Source organism: Mustela lutreola, chromosome 4 (assembly GCF_030435805.1).
Source record: "Mustela lutreola isolate mMusLut2 chromosome 4, mMusLut2.pri, whole genome shotgun sequence".
Classification (NCBI taxonomy): domain Eukaryota; kingdom Metazoa; phylum Chordata; class Mammalia; order Carnivora; family Mustelidae; genus Mustela; species Mustela lutreola.
In genome coordinates this window covers 29,474,450-29,501,485 of record NC_081293.1, presented here as the reverse complement: position 1 = coordinate 29,501,485, position 27,036 = coordinate 29,474,450, and the positions used below count along the sequence as shown (strand labels likewise).

Below are 27,036 nucleotides of genomic sequence, written 5' to 3'. Positions count from 1 at the left end.
TGTTAGAACATATACACAATCAGTTACCATGGATGCAGCTAAATCTACACAGAATTTGTGACATAACTTCAGTGGAGTTCCATGTGCAGGGTGGGGGGGCAGTCTGTCTTGGATACAGGCATCGAGGGGGTGCATTACGTGCAGAGATTTAAAAAACAATAATAAAACTGACTAAAAGTCAGTCTGCTTTTTATTACCACCATGTGCCAACAATTCTAAACATTGCCAGTGATAAAATACTCCTCCTTGAAAAAGTTTTTTGTTGGTCTAACTTCCAAACAACTACAGTGGTTACTGGTAAGTTTTAATAATATATGTGTAAGCTTCAAATTAGCACATTTTCAGAACATATCTGTTCATTAAAAACTGTATTCTACATGGACGTTAATTCTGAGAACTCCCAGTTATTCAGTGGGTCCCCTACACACATGGAGTTGGCTACACATGTTCCTTTCTAGAATAACTTTGTAACAATTCAAGCTGCTCGCCACTGTGGGAGCTCTCTTTCCAGCCTGTGCTTCCCATCTCACACCCCGTGGTACTGAATATACCTACATTTAAACCACCAGCTCTATATAAATAGTGATTGCTTGGTGACCTTAAGAATGATACAACAGAACTAGGGTTATTTTCAATTCTGCCATTTTATGTGACCACTTGGAGATTTTGTGTTTGAAACTGAAACATTAAAACAGAATACCACTTATGAGGTACACTATTCTTGTTTGACAAATGCAAATTATAGCTCATACTAAAATCTGTTACTGAATTTGAACACTCTCTTTGAATAGAAACATCTTGAAAATAGAAATGTATTCACTCTTAAATTGTCAACTGTTTTAATACTAAAAAAGGAGTCAAGAAAATAATGCTATTACTGATTATCACTACAAAAAGCTATCACTTTGAGGAAAGGGAATGTTAAAAACTGATCTCCTTCTGAGTGCCAAATGCACTGAGACTACCCCTGCGTGACTTGGCCTCTGTTAGGGCAAAGCCAGGCAGGGTCTGAAGCAGGCCAGGTCCACGCCACTAGAGCATCACAACAGGGGCGTTTCCGCTCTCCAGTCTTGTTCCTTCCCAGTCCCCAATGTGTTCTGCACCAGCCACAAATGCCTTTCCTGGAATTTTGCTCTCAGCGATCAGTTCTTTTATCATCAATGTATTCTTTAATACTATGACTCTTACTGTGACTTTATGGGAACATTAAAAAAAAAAAAAACAGCTTTATGGAGACCTAGTTTACATATCACACAACTTGCCCATTTAAAGTGTACCATCCAGTGGTTTTTAGTATATTCACAGAGCTGTGCTACCATCACCACACTCAATTTTAGAACATTTTCAACACAGCCCCAAAAGGAACCCCTATGACTGTTAGTAGTTATTCCTCATTCCCCTCACTTACCCCTCCCTCCCACCAGCCAGCCTCAGGCAGTCACTTTTCTACTTTTTGTGTCTATCTGCTTGTCTATTCTGGACATTTCATATAAATGTAATCATATGATATGTGGTCTTTTGTGACTGGCTTCTTTCACTTAGCTTCATGTTTTCCAGGGTCACCTATGTTGTAGTACGTATGATAATTTGTTTCCTTTGTTGCCAAACAATATTCCATTGCACTGACATATCACATTTTATTTATCCATTCATCGGTTGATGGACATTTTGGTTGTTTCCACTTTTTAGCTAGTGTGAGTAATACTGCTATGAACATCCATGTACAAGCTTTTGTGTGGACATATGTTTTTAATTCTCTTGGGTGTATATCTAGGAGTGGAAATGCAGGGGCATATGGTAACTCCATGTTTAACATTTTCCAAAACAGCTTTCTAAAGTGGCTGCACCATTTTACATTTCCACCAGCAATGTATGAGGGTTCCAATTTCTCCACATTTTAACAGAAGCCTTTGAAAGCAGAGAGGAAAGGGAGTGTGGAGAGAGAGAGAGAATGCTTACAAAGCAGCAGGCTAGGCAAAATCAACTAGTTCCAAAACCTGGGCAGTTTTCACTGTGCTACCCTGAAGACCAAAAGCCTTTACTGGAATGAATCTTCAGCCATGTAAGGACAGAAATAAGGAATTGGTGGTTGGGTGGTATGAACCCAAACCATCTATACTTACACAGTTCACTGTTCATGGTAACCTGACTTTACTATGCTACTGTCTTCTTCAATATAACTTTACTACTTCACAAAATTCTTGCCCAACTATGATAGATATGGAAATAATTTAATTATGTATTCCAGGAACTTGCTGGGAGGCCCACCAACCCTTTGATGGATAATAGCAAAGAACAGTTTACACCCCAAGGCTCCTTTGAACCCCTCACCTCAAAATCCCCACCTGGCTGTCCAGCAATATTAACCTATTTTATCATGATTCCTACCAAATTCTAACCAAATTCACATGCTGTATACAGTATTGTTTCTTTACCAGAAGAACTAAACATGTTTGCCTTATCAACCAAGTTGCTTTGGGGATATCCTGGAAAGTTAGTGTTCAAGATATTTAGTGGATATTTGTGAAAGGAAGCCAGCAGCCCCAAGCACTTATCTAGACAGGTGTCTTGCCTTCCTACCTAAAAGGCCAGACCTGCACAGGGATGAGTAATAGAAGGTTCCTGTGTTACAAAGGAGAGTATAAAAAAGAAAGTCACAAAATATTGTGGTTGTAAAATGAGAAAGACAAAGACAGAAAACAGAATTTAAATATTTTATAAGAATACAAGTTCTTCTAGAGGTTTCTAATAATTTAATGACCCAATCACTTAAGAAAACCATTGCAGTTTGGTCTGTTGCTACCAGATGGTGGTAGTGTGACAAAGCCTTGACCAGAATGCCTTAAGTCACATGGTTTGCTCTGAATCTTGGGTTGCTCCATGGAAAGTTATCATCAGCAAGAAAGGTGCCAAATTATACCACAAGCACTTCTTTGTTTTAAAAAGTTGTTCTAAAGTAGTTTCTTTGAAAGAGAATGATTGCCTGATGTTTACTTGATGCAGAATGTTTTATATTATAGGTATATTTTTGGTAAGTGACAATTTGTTAATGATTAAATGAGGAGGGCACAGGCAGCCTCCACCCTGGGAAAAGGACATACCTTTCTTTGCCTTTGGCTTTATTTCCCCTCCTCTCCCTTCACCCTAAGGCCAGCTCAGTGACATAGCATGTAGTAGTATCATTATTAACCCAAGGTGTTTGAGGGCCTCAATTGTCTTTTCTACCTCCCCAGTCTCAAAGATTCTCCCTCTTTTCTATACAAATCAAAAGCAAAAGAGAGCAGTGTGTTCCCGGGAATCTAAGAATCTCTTCTTAGGCTTTGCTTTCTGCAGAAGAATGTTTGACTGTCACCACAACTTTTTTTTTTTTTTTTTTTGGTCTTTCACAGAAATGATTTACTTTATAGACTTGGGAATGAGTATAATTTCATTTATAAGTTCTCACCTATTTTTCTTACTATTATTTTACTTAAAATAACTGGAGATAAAGGATTGGGAAAAGTCAGAAATTTTCCAAAAAATACATTTCTTTCTTTTTTAAAAAAATATTTTATTTATTTATTTATTTATTTATTTGAGAGAGTGGGTGTGGGGGTGGGGGAGGGGCAGAGGAAGAGGGAGATGCAGACTCCCCATGGAGCAGAGAGCCAGACCTGGGGATCCATCCCAGAATCCTGAGATCATGACCTGAGTGAAGGCAGACGCTTAACCAACTGAGCCACCCAGGCAATCCTAAAAATACATTTCTCAAAGGAGACAGGCACATCTCAATATAGGAGTGTATTTTTCAAACTAAAAACAGCCTCATTCTTTTCTCACTTTCCTTCTGAGAAACTTGTGATGAGGCTCAATTGCTTAAAAGACCTTTGTAGAAGAAGAAAAGAACTTTCCCTCTTTCCTCTTAGGTTCTGTTTCTGAAGTCTGTGAAATTAGGCTGATAAAAAAGAGACAGATTACCAGGAGAAGTGGCATATAAATTTTATTTGCTGTTAATATTTTAATTTTTACATGCATAGAGATATTCATAGGAAAGAAGAAAAGACCCAAAGAAGCAGTGAGATTCAGAGGTTACTTACCATTTTAACAAAGGGTGATTGATAGATTTATGAAGTGGCAAGACTAAGGAAAAGGATATTGGGACTCTAGGAGTGGTAAACTGTGGGGAGGTAAATCTGTAGGGGAAACTATTATATCTAATAGAAGGTAAGGGTTATTTTAGTAAGGTTTGTTTGTGCCATCCTGTCTTGGTGCTGACTTTCTGTCTCCAGTGATGAGCATAGTTTTTCATCCTTCTGGTATGGAAGTGGGGAGGAGAATCCTTCAAAAAGAGAAATTATGTCCTGCTTTTAGGCCAATGGGGGAGGCGGACAGTTCTTTCTGTGTTTTACTGCCTCTTAACTGCCTTCAGCCCCAAACAAGTGGCATATTTTGGGGTAGCATATTCTGATTCCCTTAGTCCTCATTTCTTACCTACTTACATAGAAAAAGCTTTTCTAATTTTTAATCAAGTTTATGGCAGCTTCCTTCAAAAGAAGAGAATTCACCATAGATAACAAAAAAGGCAATTGGATGCTGTTTATTATCAGTCACATCTCTGTTATGGAATAGTGAGGTAGAGGATTCGTGTATAATAACATTGCCAGCTCCATGCCTCAATATCCATCATGCACACCTTAGCTGCCCACACTGGTCACTGTTTCCAAATGCATCATATTTGGATATGCTTCTCATCTTAGGAGTCATGTCCTCTCTTTGGAGTGTTCCTTTCTCTTCACCACCAGCAGCTCTGTCTCATGATCACACATGTCTAGTGTAAACCTCATCAGTAAGGTGTGGTTCTGGAGTCCCAATGTCACTTGGGAATGCCACTATCACATATTCATCATACATCTCTACCAGTATGTTCCCAGTATTTAAAAAAGACTACTTCCTTTTTAACTTAAATAATTATATACATTGGAAACTTTATATCAAACTATGTAAATTTTTAAAAAAGCATCATTTTCTAGAGTGAGGAAGTAACCATAAAAATAAGTACTATGAAAAAATACATTATTAAAGTCTAGCTAGAAAGCTACCAAAAGCACTGAGCCTGAGGCTCTTTGTAAAATAGGAGATCGGCAAGATTTAAGAAGGGTGTGGACATATTCCATCAAACTGAAATTTTCTCTTAGACTTTAACAGAACAGTGACATGAGAATAATTCCTCCACTGTGGAGGAATTATGTAATTCAGTGTTATGTAATCTCATACCATGCTTTTATTCTTAAACATCTTCACAGAATACCTAGAGGTGTTCTAGGGAGAGGACTCTAGGGAGAGGACCCCCTTACCTGCTGCCTGCCCCACACTTTGGGATATACTGGTACAGAACAGTGGTAGGCTTTGGAGCCAGACTATGCTGGGCTCAAATCAGAGCTGTGCTATTTATAAGTTTGGCTTTGGACAAGTCATTTGATCTCTGTAAGCTGCGCTTTCTACTCCTTCTTAAGAAAAGATCTATCTCAGTGGATATTATAGACTGAATGTTTCCATCCCTCCTCAAAATTCATGTGTTGAATCCTCAACCCCAAAGGGAATAGTATTTGGAGGTAGGCCTTTGGGAAATGATTTGGTCATAAGCATGGAGCCCTTCTGAATGGGATTAGTGCCCTTGGAAAAGAGACCTCAGAGAGATCCCTCACACCTTCCTCTATGGGAAGACACAAAGAAAAGGCAGCCATCTATGAACCAGGAAGTAGGTCTCACCAAATCTGATACCAAACCTGCTAGTACCTTAAACTGGGTCTTTTAGCCTCCAGAAGTGTGAGAAATTAATGTATGTTGTTTATAAGCTAGCCAGTCTATGGTACTTTTGTTCTAGTACCTGAAGGATGAAGATGGTAGGAGACTTTGAAGATTTGAAATACTGTATATAGAGAGTGGCTAGCACATGATAGGGCTATGTGAACCATAGCTTATATTAATGTTATTTTTATCATCATTATCATCCTCCCAGGTATAAACCAAATGTCATTCCCTCTGCAGAAATGCCACTTTCTTCCTTGAAATTTCAAAACTCTGAACATACTCATAGGATAATTTGTTTTGTATCTGTCTCACTTGTTGCTTGGTGAGTTCTTCAAAGGCAGAGCCTCTTCTCAAGCCAGCCAAGCTGACATGAATTAAAAGCCTGCTATGTTCAAAGTCTCTTGAACCATATCATTTTTTTTAGAACAAATTTGCAAATTTGGTTATTGAGAGACAGAATCCTCAAGATGGGTTATGGCCATATCATTAAAATAGTTGCTCAGAAAACAGCGTTTCACATGCTAAATAGAGTACCAGGTATATTTTTCCACTTTGTAAATTAAGAGATATTTAAGGCCAGAGAATTTTCCACTCTGGCCTTAGTATGTCCTTGTCTCCCACAGCTGTTCTTCTCTACTCTTAATAAAATCAAATTGCCCAAACAACGGCTGCTAACTCACATGTACAATTCCTCCCTCTTCTGAGAACTGTCTTGATCCAGCTATTCCCGAAACCAGTTGAACTTCAGCTAACCCCTTCTGCTAAAAGCCCTATTAAAATCTTCTGTCCTGCTTCCCCCAAGTTAGAACACTCCTTCAGAACATTTTCTTGCCTGGTATTTTTGAATAAAGCCTTATGATAACAGGCTTTGGTTGATTTTTCTTCACTACAGAAGGCAGTAGAATATAATGAGAATGATTATTTTAAAATCTTAAACCAATGTATTTAAATTTTTTTATTATAAAATATTTCACTGAAACAAAAGAATACATGAAATAACCAATTTAGTTTTTATTCTCTGTAACCAATTTTAGCTTTCATTCTCTGTAAATCTTGTTGCCCTTCAGCTCCTTTTATATTGAATCAAGAACATTCAAGCTTCTTTAGAAAGTCAGAAACCACGTAGACTAGAAGGGTCAGTGCTCAGTTTTGAGTTTCAATAGCCTAAAAAACATTAGTGAGGCAAAGTCTTGGAAAACAGATTTTGTTCAGTAGTCCACTTCACTCCTTCAAATTCTTAAAACTTTTCTTATCTAGCAAAGCTCAGCAAGGTGAACATAAAGTTCCACTAGAGGCCTAACTGTAGAGAAGATCGAGGATATGACAGAGAAGGTTCTGAGGGAATGAGACCAGGGGTAGGAAGTTGCCTGGATCACAGAAAAGAGACCCAGTTCATCCCTCAAGTTCTCAGGCCGGGAAGAAGGGGGTACTGAAAGAAGAGCATACATGTGTTCCACTTCCATATGGAACTCCGGGGTGGGGGGAACCTCACATACCAATACAGATGGCAGTACTGTGACACAGAAATGGTGGCTTGGTGTGATTCTGCAAAGGGAAAGCCTGAGTCAATGTCACCCATCTGCCATGACCTCCACTTGGCTATAGAAGATCCATGAATTTCCAAGGGTTCTGTAACACCACACAGAACTGCTGAGGGGACTGGTCTTCTGGAATAATCTTGGTGATAGTACATCCCAGAGTATGGGAGGCTTAGCATGGAGCAATGGTAATGCCAATGCTCAACAGTTGCTGCCAATATGAAGCCAAGAAGACCTGGCAGTGGCCACTATACCTCAGTAAATACCAGGAGTGTGTCGAGTAATTAAGGGGTGATGACTGAGTGAAGGTCACTGAGTAACCCAATGACAGCACAGGACCCATGCAGCCCCTCCTCATTACTAGCATATAATGTCAGCACCCCATTGTACCCAGATGGCATCTAGGAGGAAGAAAAGAAGGAGAATGTGATCAAAACTCTGAAAAGTCTGTGAAATTAACAAGAAAAGAAGACTGAGCTACCTTTAACCAGCAAGTTGATTTCTGTTGTTGTGCTCTTACTCCCAAACATGGTTAGGGGTCAGGGGAATAGGTTAGTGAAATAAATTTTGTTTTTTGTTTTGTTTTTTTAAACTATCTGAGTTGTATAGTATACATTCATGCTCTCCAGTTAAAATAGCATAGTGGTTAAGACAAGTGATCTGGGGTCAGGTTTGGGCTTCAAATCCTGGATCACTTTTAGCAGGAGTTGAAATCCTTTTCTTTTTGGTTTTCACCCAGGGGTGCAGCTCTGTGCCTTACAAGAAATCTATGCTTTATGGAAGAATCTACACTCTCTTAATGTGACTACCTCTCAGACATCAGAAGACAACCTTACATCACCTGTGAGTCTGCTATTCTTTCTCCTACTCTCCCAGAACCTCCCCCCATGCTCATATCATCTGATTCACAGTCCCTTGCACTGCTCTCTGCTGAAGTGTTTTCCCTTTGCACCACATTCATTCCATACTGGTGCACATCACTGCTTCACATGACTTCTCTTTCATCCTCAGTTTTGATTGGAATGGTTCTTTTCATTCCCCTGAAATCCTCATCTTTGACTCAAACCCCTTATAGAATGACTGCAGAATTTAGTTGGCCTGTCAAGAGAAAGAGTTCTGGCAGTTGTGAAAATGGCAGATGCTCACCATTTTCCCTTGTCTCCATTAAGTTGGTAAATTTAAACAAAGAGATGAACTGAATTAGGAGGTCAGCTGTGGGGTCCAAGTGCCCTGGTCAATCCTTCTCTACAAAGCAAGGGTAGAAAAATAGGAGAGGAAGGCCAGGGTCTGCATGTCCCAACACAAAACCCTACATCCTTTCCCCTTTCTCCTAATCAAAAAAGATGACTTGCCATTCTCTTCATTCCCTGATAAGAAGGATGATTTGGTGAGTGCTGTGAAGTGTGTAAACCTGGTGATTCACAGACCTGTACCCCTGGGGATAAAAATATATGTTTATCAAAAATAAAAAATTAAAAAAAAAAAAAAGTAAGAAGGAAGAAGCCACCATGCTGCTAATGGGACTCTCTCATTATACTTCCAGGTGTCACATCATTTAAATAGTACACAATTTAAATATCACTCCCCCACTTTTTTTTTTTTCATTTTTGGAATTCTCTTTGCAATTAATTGAAATCTGTACCCCAGGATTAGATATTCCCAGAATTAGATGCCAATTTCATTCTGATATAGCTTTTCCTTGACCATGGGACATGGTATTTATGATAAAGAAGTTTCTAAAATCAGTTCAGGGCACTGGTTAGAGAGTGTCCTGGAACCCGAATGCCTGCATTTGAATTCCAGCTCCTCCACTTATAACCAGTGGGCAAGTCACTTAATCCCTGTGCAACTGTATCTATCTTCAAAATGGGGGTAATAATAAAGTCACCTCATAGTCCTATTGTGAGCATTAAATGAGTTACTAAAGTGCTTAGACCATCTACTCAATCAAATCATCAAGGACCTTGAATTATGTAGATAGATTTTCAACAAGCGATAGTCATCTTCTTTCCTTTAAAGTTATACCAATAAGCTATTAAGTTATTTAGATACAGGAAGAATACTGCATTAAGAGTCAGAAGAACCAGACTTGAGTCCCTGACACTGCCTCTGGATAGCAAATTTATTTGTCATTTCTGTGCTTCTGTTTCTTCATCTGTAAATGTGAGATAGTAACATTACCTGGTAGTGACTGAGAAGTTTATAGGACAATTTATAAGGAGCAGCATATGAACAGCAAAGCATTGTACAAGTGCAAAAGGCTGTTATCATTATTAATTGTTATCATTTTTCTCACATTTCATTATACATCCAGAGACTTCTGTAAGATATCCTGCCACCTAGAAAGCAATAGATTACTTTCTTCAACTCTCTTTTCTAGACTCAAAGGAAACTTCTTTGCATTTCCTTGGTATTACAGCATCTGGTATTTACTTCAATGTATTTGTAAAACACTGCATGGCCCAACTGCCAAGGTCAGAAGTTGCCTATAATGTCTACTTTAGTTTGGTCTATTCAAATGTCTGAGCTCTTCAAGAAGTATGTTAAAATGTCAAGGGAGAATAAAACACTTCTAGGAAGGTCTCCTGTGGCTTCAAAGACTGTGTCCTTTCCTAGGGAAGGAACTTGAGCTTCAATATATTTTGCTTTGGATCTCAGACTCCATCTTGCCACCGGACTCTGCTCAAAGACCACAGTCTTGACCTTTGTCATTTATTTCCTTGAATTATCTGCAAAAGTCATTCTAAAATGACTTTTAGCCAAACCTTCTTTCCACCAGTAAATCTTGATATAATCAAAAGCAAAGGTTTTGTTTATGCTGTCTGGGCAATGAGTAACATCTCATATTCCATAGTTAAGGACTATTGCATCCTCAAGAATAAGAATGACCTGCTTTATATCACATGAGCCATGCCAACTAGAAATCATCCTGAAAGTCTTATAGTCTTCATAACTTTATTGGGTTCTCACTCAAACAAAAATCTCTCTGTTTCTGATTATTTTGCCCCAGATGTACCTGGAGCATAATTTCAAGCTGAATCTCATTTTCTTATTTCCTGTCCATATTTCTAACTTCCCCAGACCCCCCTGGACAATTTATCTATTGCACTAATATTTGCAGTTAAAGAAGTATAGACTTGTTCCTTTTTTGTCTTTGGGCTCAGGAAATATCTCCAATCATTTTTCAATCATTTGTGGTCCACAGAGAGCCAAAACATGCCTTTTCTGGGGAAATCTAATCCACATGTTTATGATTAATTTATATGTAAGTCATTAAATTGGTGTTTCTAAGACATTTCATTTGGCAAGCTACCTCTCTTTCACCCTTCAAATCCCCTCTCAAGTCTTATTTGAGTTGGTATGGAACCACCACAACCAGATGCTTCTCAGAGCTAGAAAAACCCTGAATATATCTGAGATGCCATTCTGTAGGAACAGAACTACTCTTTGTAGTTGCTACACGGCTGCCTGAATGGTTGGTGACTTACAATATAGAGAATGATTAAAGAATTTACAATCAGTGTCTCCTTAGTCAGGGGCTATAACTATGCCTCAGTGGGGCATGCTTCTAATTGCTTATTCACCCCAAATCAAGCTCATTTCAATGTAATTCAGCAAATTTAATAATCTTTCCTTAGGTACCAATTATGTGCCAGGCACAATAAGTCATAATATTCCTTGCCTTCAGTTTTCTCATTGTCTAAAAGGATGGACTGACCTGTATATTTATAACTATGATGGACAGCATTGTATAGTGAGGACCAAGGATAACATATAATCAAAGTGCTACAAGAGAATGAGAGTAAGAGACTCTTACTGGAGACATTGGAGAAGGTGTCAATGAACATGGACTTTGAAGCAAAGAGTTGGGTGTGTTGATGGTAATAATGAGTAGGGGTGATTCCAGTAGAAGACATGCCAGGAGTACCAGGATACCTGGTTAGAAACAGGACGAGAAAAATAAGGCAAGTCCAAATTATGGGAAGCCTTGAATGCCGTGCTTAGGAATTCAGGGCAGTATGTAACCAATAAGGATTCAACAAAGGTTTTTGGAGAAGGAAGATGACATGACCATGATTCTACTGATACTGTGGAAGACATAATGGAAGTGGGAGAAACTACAAGCAAGAGAAACATGAGGAGGCTACTGTGATGATCCAGTTGAGCTAAAGAGGTTTCAAATGATAAGAGACTAATGACAGCGGATGGCTTAGCTTTGAGACACACTGCTGAGACAGATTCCAAAGGGCTTAGAGATGAACAAAATATCAAAATTAGGTGGGCTGTCAGTGATCTCCTGGTAAATTACCAAAACTCTTTGGACCCTTGTTTCCTCATCAGTAGAAATACAGTCTTCCCATTTGTTTTAAGGGTTAAAAAACATGGTATGAAATGATCTATTTCTGGGCATATAGCAGGCTTTTGCTTCATGGTAGCTCAGAAGATGAAAATAATAATGAGGTGTATGAACTAGGACTTCTTGAACAATTCAACACCCATGCTACTGGGTCTCTGAACCTTTTATGGATTCTATTCAGAGGTCTTTCACATATATGCTCTCTATAAACATCTAGTTATTGGCTCATTTTAAAGGTAACCAGTCATTACTGAGATGTGTGGTAGTTAAAGCAATCATTAGCAAAAAGGCTGTTTCCTAAAGGGAAGCTGAACTGCTAAGTAATAATCAGAAACACCTTTAAGACCATCTGTGGGTAATTAGCACATTAGGCTAGTGATTCCCTATCCTGGTTTGAGACAACCCAATTCAGCAGAAAATTTTTGAGTGTCTATTAGGTACTGACAGTGGATTGGTTGCTAGAGGAGGTAGAAGATCAGTGTATCATCAAGTTCCTACTTTCAAAGAACTTATATTTTAGAAAGGGAAATATGACAAGTTTGCAAAAGACTAAGTATTTATAGATAACAGCATGCCTACTAAATGTATAATGGGATATAGATAAAATGTTAATGAGATTTAAGAGCAGGAGAGAAAACATTCACTTAGAAGAGTTAAAGAAAAGCGCTAAAAGGGGTTTGATCTGTGAGACAGACCTTGAACGATAGCTGGGCTTTTTGCTGGATAGAGATATTGAGGAAGGCAACTATGGGCTACAGAAGAACACCAATCATGCACTCACACATGCAGTCCCACTTTTAGTCAACAAAACTTTATTGAGTGTCTACTACATTTGAGGAAGACAGGGATTACTAAAGTTTGTGCACCCAACATTTCACAATCTCTTTCAACTCAAATGTTTCTCTCCTTCATGGGAGAGGAGAAGAAAGAGAGATGAACAGGTGAATTTATAATACAATATGATCATTATTTTATAAAGGTCCTGCTGATGGAAACTTTAATCAAATGCTATATATATTGGTGTCTTCTAGAGAAACAGAACCAATAATCAATAGTGTCTATGTGTGTCTGTCTATCTAAGAGTTTGATTTTTAAGTAATTGGGTCACATGACCATGGAAACTGGCAAGCCCAAAGTCTATAGGGTAGGCCAGTGGGCTGAAGACCCACGGAAGAGTTATATTGCAATTAGAGTCTAAAGTCAGTCTGCTGGCAGAATTATTTCTTGCTCAGAGGAAGTCAGTTTTGTTTCTATTAAAGCCTTCAACTGTTTGCACAAGGTCCGCCCACATTATGGAAGATAATCTGTTTCATTCCAAGCCTACTGATATAAATGTTATCTCATCCAAAAAGTATCTTTACTGAAATATCTATAATAATGTTTGACCAAATATGGGCTAGCCAACTTGATATATAATATTAATCGTCACACTCTGTGAAACAATGGAAGAAATTTGGTCCCAGCCTCTGTCAGTCAGATTAATCAGAATGGTTGACAGAGTGGCACACTCAAGTGTAAATATGAGTTCAACCAAGAACATTTAAAGCCAAGTGGATGGATTATTGGGAGAGGCAGTTGGCCACCAGCCCCAATTTTTGCTGCATGTTCTTGGTGAGGGTGCTATACAGCAAGGCTTATCTATCTACTGATAAAGAGCATCTTATGTAGCTCCTCACACAGGTGATGAAGTGGGTCAAAGTGGCCACAGACGAAAAGCCCCTTCCCCTAAAAATGGCAAAGACTTTGAATAGACACTTCTTCCAAGAAGATTCATAAATGGTCAAGAGGCAAATGAAAAGATGCTCAGCATTATTAGTCATTAAGGAAATGCAAAATCAAAACCACTTCACATTCACTAGGATTTTTCTAAGTCACCATTCTCTAATCAAAAGACAGACAATAGTAAGTCCTGGTGAGGAGATGGAGAACCTAGAGCCATCATACATTGCTGGTGGGAATACAAAATGGTGATATCACTTTGGAAAATAGTATGGAAACTCCTCAAATAGTTAAATGCATGACTCAGAAGATCCATTCCATGGTGTACACCCAAGGGGAATGCAAACATATGCCATGTATGCACTAATGTTTTCTAGTGGCATTTTCCATCACAGCCAGAAAGCAGGAACAGTTCTACTATCAACTGATAAATAGAGCAATACATTGTGATGTATCCACATAGTGCAAATACTATTCAGCAACAGAAGGGAATGAAGTAGTGACACATGCTACAACAAGGATGAACCTTGACAATATAATGGTAAGTGGAAGAAGCCAGTCACAAAAGGCCATCTATTGGGTGATTCCATTTACATGAAATATCTAGAACAGGCAAATCTAGGAAGTTAGAAAGTAGCTTGATGGTTGCGAGGGCTGGGGGGAAAGGAGAATGAGGAGTAACTACTAATAGGCATGGGGGTCTCCTTTTTGGGTGATATTAAAAAACAGATTGTGATAATGGTTGCACAGCTCCATGAATATACTGAAAACAATCGAACTGTACACTTTTAAAGGGTATTTAATGGTAGGTGAGTTTATCTCAATAAAGCTGTTATTTTTAAAAACCCTAAATTAATGTAAATGCAAAGCCTTGCTTACTGGTAGGGAGTTGCTCTCTCCCTCAAGGCCCCCATCCTTCATGCCCCTCTATCCTAGCTTTAGCTGTTTTAAGAAGAAAAATGACTAGAGGTGGGACTGAGGTCTCCCTGTATCCATGGGGACCAAAAGCCATATGCATACATTCAAGTATGTGAGAAACTTCAGGGAGGAAGGAACTCAAACTCTCATGGCTCTGTTAGATTCAAGTTCCCAAGTCACTATCCTATCCATTTCGTTGGGGAGGAGAGCTCTTGAATTCAACTAATAAGGTTTGGGCAAGGTTCCCAGTAGGGAAAATAAATCTAAAGTGACCTTGTGGGTGAGACCCATGGGACCAATTCAATGTCCTGTTGTTGTGGCTTCCAACATACATTCTCTACTAAATGTATATTGGCATTGATGTTTTACATGCTTGTGCTGTGAATGCTCATAATGTCCAGAGGGGATTGTTCTGATTGAGGAGAGTCACGTGTAGAGAAGTAGTGGGACATGTAATAGGAATATTCACATGGAATAGGCCATGTAAATCACTCCCCAACCTACCTCCCAATTCCATCTTGAGTGGTCCCAGGAGGAGAAAGGAAATCACAACCTTGATTAAGGTCTAAAAGGCAGTGTAGATAGTAAGAGATGCAATATCTCAATACTACAGCCCTGTGTGTCCAGGGGAATGGGAATTGGAGACTTATGTTAGATTATTACCAACTGAATTTGGATGTTACTTCTATAGCCCCCGCTGTTCCAGCCATTGTAACCATAACTGAATCTGCTGCACAGACTGATGGCACTTGGCACACTCTCTTGGACACTGCCACCACCTTCTTTCTTATTCCATTTGGCCTCAAGGCCAAGGGTCTGTATCAGTTTGTATTCATGGCAAAGCCTTGTTTGCAGTACTTTCCAGGAAGATTAATGAAGGGACATTACTGATCTTTTGTCTTTCAGAGCTGTCCTAGGACCTTCCTTAAGGAAGCAAATGCCCTGGTGTGGCTCTCCCAAACAATTTATTTGACTTCTGGATCTGCAATTATCCATCATCAGAGGGCTAATCATCACAGGATGGTCCAGTTCCTGCACTGCTCATGGTTCCAGGGTTTTAAGGGTTTTAGTGGTCCCACTATCAAGGAGGTAGATGTATGCACATATAATAATGGGGCAAAGTGAAAACTACCTTAAGAGAAGTAGACCCTCTATATTGCTCTTTTAATACATTCAATATAGGCAGTGAAACTAACCTACTGCTGCATGAAATTGAAAACTTGTTCTTTTCTTTTTATTCATTGTTCAGTAAAAACGTAAATCTGTAAGAGTCAGCCACTGTTAACTCCCAGGTTTTATCTCCTGGATCATTTTATTTTACCTTGAAGCCAGCTTTTCTGTTTCCTCATGGCCACAACCTGAATTCTTGACTTGACAAAGCTGTGGCAGAACCACAAGAAAGAAACAAGTGGTAATGAAGAATCCAGAACTCAGAACCACTGGCTCTACCTTGCTATGTTCCCTTGAGCAAGCTCCTGGGCCTCTCTCGACCTCAGTTTTCTTCTCTGCCAAACAGGTTTGGTATATCTGTCCTACCTATCTTATCAAGAAATTGGAAAGGCCAGATGATTTAAGGGATGGACATAAGCTATGGAAACTTATAGCAGGACATAAAGAATAAAGTCAAAGAAGCCAAAGAAGAAAACTATTATTGGATAGCTATATGGAGTAGGAAATGATATTTGAAGGATTTTGGATTCTAAAACAGTCTCTTTGTGCCAACTAATATTATCGTAACTGAAATATTTTCTATTACTTATAATTTTTAAGTAGTACCTACTTTTGAGGATGGCTGTTTCCCACATGTTCCCATGTTTCCCAAGATATTAGAATTTCATCCAATTCCAAGGAATAATTTTTGTGTATTTAGAATAGATAACAGTGGTCACATTATTATGTACTTATTAAATGTCAGGCACTGTCTTAAGTCCGTGAGGCATAGATTATTAGCATCACTATCATACAGATGATGGAAGATGAGGAATCTGCCAAATGTGATACAGCAAGTAGGCAGGAGATTGGAATTCACACCCACATCTAATCTGACTCCAGAGCTCAGTCTCTTAAGCACCAAGCTCTACTCCCTCCCAGTGTGCACACAACACCTGATGGTAAAAACTTACCTTCCCTATTGCCATTACTGAGCAGTGCACTGCAACCCCTAGAATCCCAGTCACTGAGCATCTTTAGAGTGCAGGGAAGGATTGCCTGGGAGAAGGGCTACAGGTGATAAAAATATAGGAAGGGTGGTTTCTGTTTTCAAAGAGCTTACAGTCAGAGAGAGGAGGTTAGATGCACCCAAACAACTCTGATAACAAAAGAAAGTGTAAGCTGCTATAACAGGGCTACAAGAATCTTAAGAAAAGAGGGATTCCTCCCTGAATGATTTAAAAGTGAAATACTGTTATTTAAAGATTTTTGTTTTTTGTTTTGCTATTTAATTTAATTTAACTTAATATTTTTAAGAGTAATTAATTAATTAATGAGCAAGAGAAAGAGAGTACAGAGATGGGTGAGCAGAGGGAGAGAGAGTCTCAAGCAGACTCCACATTGAGCACAGACCCCCAACGTGCTGGACTAGATCCTACCACGCAAGATCATGACCTGAGCTGAAACCAAGAGTCAGACACTTAACTGACTGCACCACCCAGGCACCCCTTTATTCTTATTTTAAGGTTTTATTAATATAAGTTCAGCTGGGAGGTCTGTCTGAAGATACTGTTATGGAAGTCTTAAAGATGAATCAGAAAACCTCAGAGCTAAAGGGGATCTTGATGATCACATTCAACACCTTCATTTGACCTAGAGCACCCAGTAACCCAGGGTGAATGAGTTGGTGGCAGAACCTGATATCAGATCTAGAAATCCTGCTCTTCCTTCTATCCTAAGGCATTCCTTCCTCTCCTTCCTTTCTATGGTCTCAGGACCCCAGGGCAAGGAGCTTTCTTAGGAGCATGTATTCTTTGGGTAATTATTATCACAAATGTCCACTTGGGACATGTTGCACAGGTCTTCCCCAATTCTCCCTTCCAGCTCCCTCCCTCCAGCCAGTAGGAATCTCTCTACTCAGAGATCTCTCTCTGGAGATAGATACTGAAGCAACAAGACAGACCTTCACATCACTACCTACTAGCTAGAGTCTCCAAGGCTTTATGTGTTGTCACTCCAGATTGTAAACACAGAGAGAGAACACAACTTTATTCTTCATGTCTCAGAACAACTAAAATGGTGCGTTGCTTTCATATATGTCACAACACCCTAACATGGGAACATTAAAAATTTATCACTGGCATTTTTAAACATACACAAAAATAGAATAGTATGACAGATTCCCATATGTTCACTGCAAGCTTCCACAAGTGACATCATTCTGCCATTCTTGTCCAAAGCCTGAAGAGGTGACCAAAGGTGCCCATGGAGATGGCCAGCTCAGTGGCAGGGAGACACAGTAGGCATTAGTCTCAGCTGAGGATTCTAGACAGAGGGGCAGGCGGTGGGATATACTACCATTAGTCTCACAGAAGGCAAAACGGTTTGCCAAGTGTAGAGTAGGGATCAGGTAGGTGCAGAGAGAGCCCGAGATAAGCTGAATCAGGCAGTTCACTGGCTGTCTGTGGCAGGCCGTGGGTAGACCAGGCCTCAGGGTGGTCTTAGAGGCACTGCAGGACCTCTGATGTGCAGCTGGGCCTCTCCCTGTAGCAGCTTTTGCAGACACTACTCCTCCCTCTGAGAGAATGCGGTGCTCTCCCACCAGCTCCTCTGGTGGATGCCTCTTCCTCAAAGACTGCCTTGACAACACTTTCTAAAGCACTATCCTTTCTTTATTATTTTTCAATTTAGCAGGCTGCTTGCTTCCTACACACCAGTCTGAATTTTGTAATTAATTATTTGTTGGTTTACTTGTTTATTTTTAGTTTTCACTACTAGGCTATAACCTCCAATGAGGAAGGGGTCTTGTCTTTCTCCTTCACCTCTATTTCCTCACAAACTGGAACAGTATCTGGTAAATAACAGTTAATAAATATTTGTCAAATGAATTAATGATAGACCATATTAAAATTTTGTTAATATCTTGATTGGTGAAGCAAAGGTTGAGCACAAAAGAACAGAGAAAAGGGGAAGGGTAATTTCTGATTTAAGCAGGGTAAATGGAAACTTCTAGCCCAGTGGTGCTCAAATCTGGCTGCATGTTGAAATTACCTGGGGAACTTTAAAAAGTACCAACACTTGGCATTCTCTATAGACCAGCTGACTCAGAATTTCCAGAGGTGGTACTTACGCACTGGCATTTTTTAAAAGCCCCCTAGGTGACTGTAATGTGCATAAGGCTTGAGAATCACTGTTCTAATGAAGAAAGGCTATAAGGATTTTGACATTAAGATGAGAGCAGTGAGTTCTGGAGTAGAAGACAGGTCTGCTCAAGTTCGATTTAGAGTGAGTCAAAATGATGTCTTCTAGTCAATCCTTTCAATGCTTAAAAACAAACCAGAGGAGTGCCTGGGTGGGTCAGTCAGTTGAATGTCAGACTCTTGGTTTCAGCTCAGTTCATGATCTTGGGTTCATGGGATCAAGCCCTGCGTCAGGTTCTGCACAGAGCACAGAGTCTGCTTGAGATTCTCTCCCTCTTCCTCTGCCCTTCCTGCTGCTCATGTGTACCCTCTCTCTCTAAAATAAATAAGTGAAAAATCTTTTTAAAAACCCCACAAAATCTGGGCGCCTGGGTGGCTCAGTGGGTTAAGCCGCTGCCTTCGGCTCAGGTCATGATCTCAGGGTCCTGGGATCGAGTCCCACATCGGGCTCTCTACTCAGCAGGGAGCCTGCTTCCTTCTCTCTCTCTCTGCCTGCCTCTCAGTGTACTTGTGATTTCTCTCTGTCAAATAAATAAATAAAAATCTTTAAAAAAAATTAAAAAAATTAAAAACCCCACCAAATCAGAGATGAAATAAACAGAGATGGATATTAGTTGAAAGTAAGCTACCTAATGATGGATAGTTTTTAAAAACTTATAAATAGTGTAGTGTATTTAAGTAAGAATTAAAAACAAAATTGGGGTGCCTGGATGGCTTATTTGTTAAGTGTTTGCCTTTGGCTAGGGTCATGATCCCAGGGTCCTGGGATCGAACCCCACATTGGGCTCCCTGCTCAGTGGGAAGCCTGCTTCTCTTTCTCCTTCTCCCACTGCTTGTGTTCCCTTTCTCACTGTGTCTTCTATCAAATACATTTTTAAAATCTTTTAAAAAAAAGAGTTAAAAACAATATTTATGTGCATATGTTCTATTTCTATTTTAAAAGACTTCTGTTTTTATTTACACAAGCAACAACAAAATATAACTGAGTTTGAGAGAACATTATGTATTATCTTTGGCTCTCAGGTCGCTTCTATCAGAATCCTACTCATTGGTTCCTAAATGTCATAGTCAGAGCACATTGTGCTTGGAATAGATGCTTAAGAAATAACTTTAAATTTGTCATATATGGCACTCACCAGAGATCTTTCCAACCCACCAAAGCGCATTCTGTTTCTTCTCTCCTCTCTTTTCTCTTCCTCTCTCCCTCCCTTCCTCTCTTTCCTTGTCAGATTATTTTTAGATAATGTTCTTTCTAATGTTTTAGGCGAACTGATGGGGTTAGGTGAGGTGCAGCTTTTTTCATTTCCAGAGCTTGCCTTCTCCTCCATCATGTGAAGGTTGCTTCGAGGATGGCACCCTGCTCCTGAGCTCAAAGGCTATGGGGCTGTAATTGCTTCTTCTCCCTAATTTATTTAGATTGCTGCATGCCTTGCCGTCACTGCAATCCCTCAGTACTGCAATCTGGGAACAATATAAATGGTTGATGGCGGAGAGAGATTTTCAATTGTTGCTTCTCAGTGATTCACATAATGTGCTGTCATTAGCACTTCCATGTGACATATCGTGGTTTCCAGGGCTTATTGGGCCATTTATAAATACCAGATGAAGGTGTTAGAGCTGGTATTGCCATGTGGTTATTGCCTTAATTGCCTTCACTGGGAAAGGTGGCAGCATCTTCTCAGGAGGAAAATAAATTGTAATTTTTAGTTTGGCTTTAACCATTTGCAGTCAGTTCCTCTCAAGGGCAAGAATCACAGCTTTCCTTTTTCCTTCCTTTGTTTTTCTTCTAATTTTCTAGTAATTTCATTTTTGCAAAAAATATCTACCCTTTACACTTTAGTTACCACTACCTGAGTTGATTTCCAGATTATCTATACAAATATTCAAAATGTATTTTTCCCCACAGTTAAGTTCTCATTATTAATGATAATTATTACTGAGACTTACCACATTTTACACTTACAAAGTGTAATGGCAGCTAATATTTATTGAGCATTTACTATGTGGTAAAAGATACACAGGCATTGGCTTGTTCAATCCTTTCCAACAACACTGTGAGCTAGACACTATTGCTGCCTTCATTTTTATGAGGGGAATTTGATATTTACTGAGGTTTAGAAAGCCAGCAAACGGGAGAGCTGGGTTTGAAATGCAGGTCAGTGTGATTCCAAAGCCAATAGTTTTAAGCACTCCCTTTAAGCACTCCCCACCCTGAACCCCAGCATAGTCAGCAACCCCCTTTTCCAAGCAGGAAATGAAGACTCCAGCAACAGGAGCACTGCAGGGCTGCACTCAGTGCCTGCTTCTTCCTACTTGAGCGGCAGAGCTCCTTCCCCTCCCTTAGGCAGCCCCCAACGGGGTGAGCCCTTATAAGGGCTGAGGTATGCTACTGATGTCGCATGAGCACCACTCAGGTTGATAAATAAGCAAAGGATGAGGACCTATAGTTAAAAATCAAAGGGACTTCTATTTAAAGCATTAGAGACAAAAGAGCTGCCTGCCTGGTCTGCTGGTGCAGGCATAAGCTCTGAGCTGGGAGGCCAGGGTTTAGAGGCACAGAAGAGGAAAGAAGCAAGTCATGTCCACTGGGCACGCAGCCCAGGAGCTAGGGCCACTGACATGAGCCAGCCTGGGTCCTAGTGATTGATCGTGCAGCCTGGATGGCCTTCCCTCAGCAGCCACAGGGCCCCACAAAGAAAGGCTGCTCATGGAGAAGTCTTTGTCAGGGCCTCTAATGAGAGGATTGGGTTTCACACCACAGCTACCCCGAAACAGGTACGTTCTGCTTCTTTCATCTTCCTGATGGCTCCCACGGGAACAAAAAGAAGAAAGGAAGCTACACCAAGAAACAGGTCACAGGCTGGTTTGGCTAGGTTTTGTACCTCCCCCGCCTCACCACCTCCAGATGAACAGCTTTGAGTTCTTTAATTTTCACACACCCTGTGTGGCCACCGGACAGCAATGGGGAAAGCTTTCCTAAGAAATTTTTCATGATCCATCCACTGTGACTCTCTGGAAAATGAATGCCCCTGTCCCTTTGCGTGTACTGTTGCCTTTGTTCAGAAAATCCTCCCCAGACCCCAAGTTCTTCTTCCTATGGCTAACTTGTCCTTCAAGATCCAGCTCAGGCACTGTCTCCTCCAAAAAGCCTTCCTCAATGTTGCATACCTGCCCTCCACATAGGCTGGCTTCTGTTGCTCCTCTGTCCTGCTAAGGCACTTCTGCCTCAGTCCCTGCTGATTCCTCTGTCTCCCATCAACATTGTAAGCCCCTTCAGGGCAGGGACCGTGTCCCCAGGGCGAAGCACAGTATCTAGCATACAGAATAAGTATAAGAAGTGTTTCTGAATGAATGAATCATGAATGATAAATGAAGTAGGCTGGGATAATATTTGCTTAACTATTTAAAGCACTTGATTTTTTCAAAACAGTCTATTTTTCTTTTAAAAACAACTTTTTTTTCAGATAAAAAAGAAGTAATGCTGACTGCAGAAACTTTATATATAAAAAAAAAAATCCACAAAGAAGAAAATTAAAACTGTAATTCCACTGCCCAAAGAAAACCACCTTTATCATTTAGATGTATGAAGAGATTCCAGTAATTTTCTCTGTGTATGAATATATATGAAATTGGAATCCTATTGTCCTCCCTAATTTTCTTAAGGATTGTAACAGTATCTTTTGGAGGCAGATAGAAAAGATGTTTTTATTGCATTTAAGTGATGAGAAAAAGGAAAGCAAAAATACCTATCTTGTATCAAAGACACATATTAATGGCAGAGTCAGGAATAGCAGCCCTGAATCTTGTTCTAGTCCCAGGCTCCTGCTGCTCCCCATGAGGCCTCCTGCATAAGCGGTATTGTTCTTACAAAAAGAAATTGTGCATTAACCAAACATCAATGGAACAAGGGTTTGTAACTGGACATTCTTCCTCAAGAAAGGGACAGATTTAAGCTGATCCTGTGTCTGCATGGCAGCTGTGTGGTGCATAAGAGTGATGTCTAACATTTCTAAGCACTTGGGAGCTCATTCCTGGGAAAGGCTAACCAGCAGAGTTAGGCAGGCACCATTAAGATTCAGTTTCCTTCCAGCAGTCACATGACATCTGAACAGTGATGGCTTGGCGAGAGCATGTTGCTGTGGGAATGAACCACAGCCACTGTTTTGATCCCACCATAAACTATCAGGTAGTACACCAGTCCATGACCACTGACTGTACTCCACAACAATGTACATAGTAAGTGCTCAATAAATGTGCATTTGGCTGAACTGAATGTTTATTATTATTCAGCAGTGGCAGTTGGCAAAAACGAAGGTGACATCAAATATAAATCTCGCCACCACGATACCCAGTATAGAAAATGCAGTCCAGTGTGAACTAGCCTTCTGTTTTATTCTAAATAGAGAACTAAACTGTAATCCCCCAAACAGAAACACATGCTAGACTGTTAGCTCTGCAGATGAGGGAACCACAGCTTATTTATCTGTGTGTCCCCAGAATACCTAGCACAGAGCCAGACACATTTGAAGTGTCAATGTCTTTTGAATTGAATTATATTTGCTTGGCTGGCGTGGGAGTTAAAAAGATGTTGACTAGTAATTCACCATTCCTTTCCCTGCAAGCACTGTAAATCAAGCTTTTAAAAAAAGCAGAAAGCTAAATTCCAAAACCCTCTCTTAGGAGAAATGCCCACGGCTGGTGGGGTCTGGACTATGTCCACCAAATGTGCAGATCTCTTCTGCACAAACATCACTTACTCCCGAGGGAGCCCCTGACTGGCTGACTGGCTGTGGAGACTCACACATTCCCTCTTTCCCAGTGGCAGGAGGGTCAGGGGCAAGGGGTGGGAGTCGATGATGAAGCACTGCTGAACTAAATGTTCTCCTCTTCCCAGGAGAGGGAAACTCTCCAACAGTAGGAGGGTTGGCACTTTTCTAGAAGAACAACCATAAAGAACCTGGGGTGTAGTTGGAAATGATCTTTTCTGAAGACAAGTTTCTTTTTTAAAGGGCCACCCTCATCTTCCCTCTTACCTTAGACTAAAAGGGTGCTATTGGAATGACTTTGCCAGAGCTGCTAGAATCCCACAAGTTGGGATCAAAGTCGACTGGGCAGGTGAAGGGGTCCTCTGGGATAAGCACTGGGGAGCCATTAGGCCATATCCTCACTTTTTCTAAGTTTATCGAAGAGAAGTGACAAAAACAAAAACAAAACAGTTTGCTAATAAGATCCATTCCTTAAATACTGAGCTGAGTTTAAAGAAACTGGAATAGAAATTACTGATTTTTCTGGGAGACAATCAAAGCACAACTCACCGATCCCCTAAGCTCTTAACAAACTCTCTTGGAGATTTCATCACCATGTAAAATCCACACGTTTTTATTGGCAACGTTTGGTTATGAACTACAACCCTCTGAGGTGGTGCCAGTACAACTCCCAGGTCTGCCTCCATTACCCATTCCAAGGGCCTGCTGGCAAAGTCTGTTCAGCCGGTGCCCTGGCCTAGCCTCCTACATTCTTTCTGGGGGAGACTTAGGATACACTCTCCCAGCTGTCAAGTGCTCTACTTATAAGGTGCAGAATTTATTAGTGCAAAGAAAGATAAAAAGAAAGTCTGCTACCTTATGTGCTTTTATGTTCAGCTTCTTTACTACAATTTGGTGTTTCCAGAAATACAGCTGCCCAGCTTACTGGAGCCTTTGTGCTGAATCAGTGGGACTTGTTTTAGCATTGCATGGACCTGAGTGAGCTCTGCAGCCACCACCTATAACTGAAGTCTCTTGTGCCATGCTTTGAAAGGAAGTTACCCACAGCAACTCTCATTTGAGGAGAACAAAGCCATGAGGACTTGCATTTTTAACCTACACATGGCCAGCAAAGGCACACAGAGTTGACATGGAACACAGGTTTGTCCATCTCTGGAAATCCAACCTGTCTGGTCACCCAAAGACCATCTTTTTCTAGCCTAGGACTTTCTTCTCTCCCATTCCTAAACATGCCTGTTTCCATCTCCAGAACCAACTAAGGCAAATACTGGCCTCAGAACACAGAACAGACACCAAAGAGTACAACAAGGAAGAGAAATGAAAATGAAATTTAGAACTGCAAAACTCTGAGAGTCCCAGTTCCCAATACTTGTAGGACCTTGGATAAGCCACTTAATATCTTCATAGAACCCTAGTTTCTCTTCAGCAAAGTAAGTATAAATAGTTTCTCTCACCAGCCTCTCTTCAAAGCAATTATAACAAAGTTTATATGTTTATTTATTTTCCATTGCTCACTGTGCTTCTAGCTTATAAGCTCCAAGAGTTCAGGGATCTTGTCTTTTTGGTTCATCGAAGAGGCCCACTGCTAGGAATAATGATCAACAAGTTGTATAAGATCAAGAGGAGCGAATGAGATTTGAGTGAGGGAGGGAATGAGGCAAGAAGGGAGGACAGAATGGATGGAGCTTTATTGAGGTACCATGTATGAAAGTGGTCTGAAAATTATTAAGTATCACCCACATTATTAAAATAATGATAACTAATAGTTGATGCATGAATTGTACCAGGGTGATATTTTAAAAATAAAAGCTAGATCATATTATTTCCCTGCTTAAAACCCTCCAGTGGCTTTTCATACTACATACAATAAAGTCAAATTCCTGTTAGCTTACAAAACCTTATGGGATCTGACCCCTTGTGGCCTCATGTCCAACCAGTCTCCCCCTTCTCTGCCAGGCCCCCATCACTCGGCATCCTTGCATCTCCTCAAACATGAAAAGTCCATTCTTGCTTTGGAACTTTGTGTTAGCCACTTCCCCTGCCTGAAAATTCTGCATGGCTGGTTCCTTCTTGTCACTGGGCTCGTGGCTTAAATGTCACTTTTTCAGAGAATTCGTCCTATATACTCACTCCAAAGCAGCCCTCACTGACTCCTTTTTATAGTACTCTACTATCTGTTTATTCATTTTTTATTACTAGTCTCCTCCTCAGTGCCCAATGGTCAGTAAACATTTATTTTTGTGTAGCACTATATTTGTTTAATGCTGACTCTTCATAGAGACTTTACTAATTATGGGCCCAGCACGCTTCCACTGCGCAACTCTGCTAGGCACGAGACTTTACTAATTATTATTTTGTTTTATCTCCACGGGTTTATAAGCTCAGATCAACAAACAAAAAACCATATGGTTACAACCTGAAAGTTCCCTCCCAACCGTACATTAGCCACCACAGAGCCCCTCCACCCCGCTCCCCAACACACACACTTGAGGTAGCCGGGCCCTGTGACTAAAAGCAACTGTGCCAGTCAGTTCTAATATTTGTGACTTACCTGGAGTCACATATGACCAGTGATACAATAATTACTTCATCCTCTAGTCTATAGTGATTCTTTTGAAACATGGAAATGCTACCACTGGGCGCGAAACTGTTCTCTGTTCTGGGCTTGGAAGCCTCTTGTCTCAGGCAGGGGTGAAAATGAGGGGAATGCAGGGCCAAAATAGGCAGAGGGAAGCAAACGGCAGGAACACTCACTGGCCTCAGTTGAGTTTGCTTACTGTGGATCCAGGGGCAGGAATAAATCTGTAGGAAGAGTACTGGACTAGGGCACAGGGAAGCGGGTTCTAGAGCGGGTCCAGTATCTTCCTCTCCCCTCTACTCAGACTATCAGTTCCTCTGTTATAGGAGGTGCAACTGGATCTCCTCAAAGGGGATTACCAGCTCTGACAGTCTATGAGCTAATGTGAGGAGTGTGACTTTTTTCTGTGACCATGATGTCTGTGAAAAAGGTAACCCATGTAATATTTCTGACGAGCGCATCTTCTCGGAACTTAGTGGGATCTCTCTGATTGGCCAGTAGAGTCACCCAACAAACCAAGATCTCTGCTCTTGCCAGTCTTCTTCAGCCTTCCCTTTCCTTCTCTTTCTCTTCCTAGGAAGTTGGTGTCCTGGGAAAATCCCCTCATTGTCACATAGGGATCAGCACCTAACTGCAAGTGCAATTCAGCCATTCCCTAAGAGATGGGTTCCTACTGCATCTGATCTCGGCCAAGATGCTCCCATCTGCTTTCAACATGTAGCATCTGACGTTAACTAATGTCTTCTATTAGCATTAAAAGAAAACAATCTGGAAAAATTCACTCTCAAGCAGAGTTCAAACAGGCCACAAGTAGATGTGGAATCTCAACTGTACAAGGTTTGTTAAAATAATAGTAATAAATAAATACATACATGGATATATGTATATGCAAACATGCATTTGTATATATGATTGTGTATATATATATATATATGTGCATGTGAGTGAGTGTAGTGAAGCCATAAGTCTGTGAAATGGGTCAAGAGAGCAAAGACATGAATATTTCTATCCAATTTATGAA

General features: G+C 40.4%; 1 protein-coding gene and 1 long non-coding RNA gene across 2 annotated transcripts in view; one reads left to right on the top strand and one right to left on the bottom strand.

Annotated features, from left to right (window-relative positions):
- The window catches only part of HPSE2 (heparanase 2 (inactive)), a 693,243-nt gene that overhangs the window by 117,838 nt on the left and 548,369 nt on the right, over window positions 1-27,036 (bottom strand). The gene's annotated exons all lie outside the window — the stretch shown is intronic.
- On the top strand, window positions 100-26,889 carry LOC131828566 (uncharacterized). The gene is made up of 5 exons (XR_009352495.1): window positions 100-297; window positions 8,068-8,171; window positions 24,342-24,577; window positions 24,687-24,867; window positions 26,593-26,889. It is a non-coding gene; the product is annotated as an uncharacterized LOC131828566 (long non-coding RNA).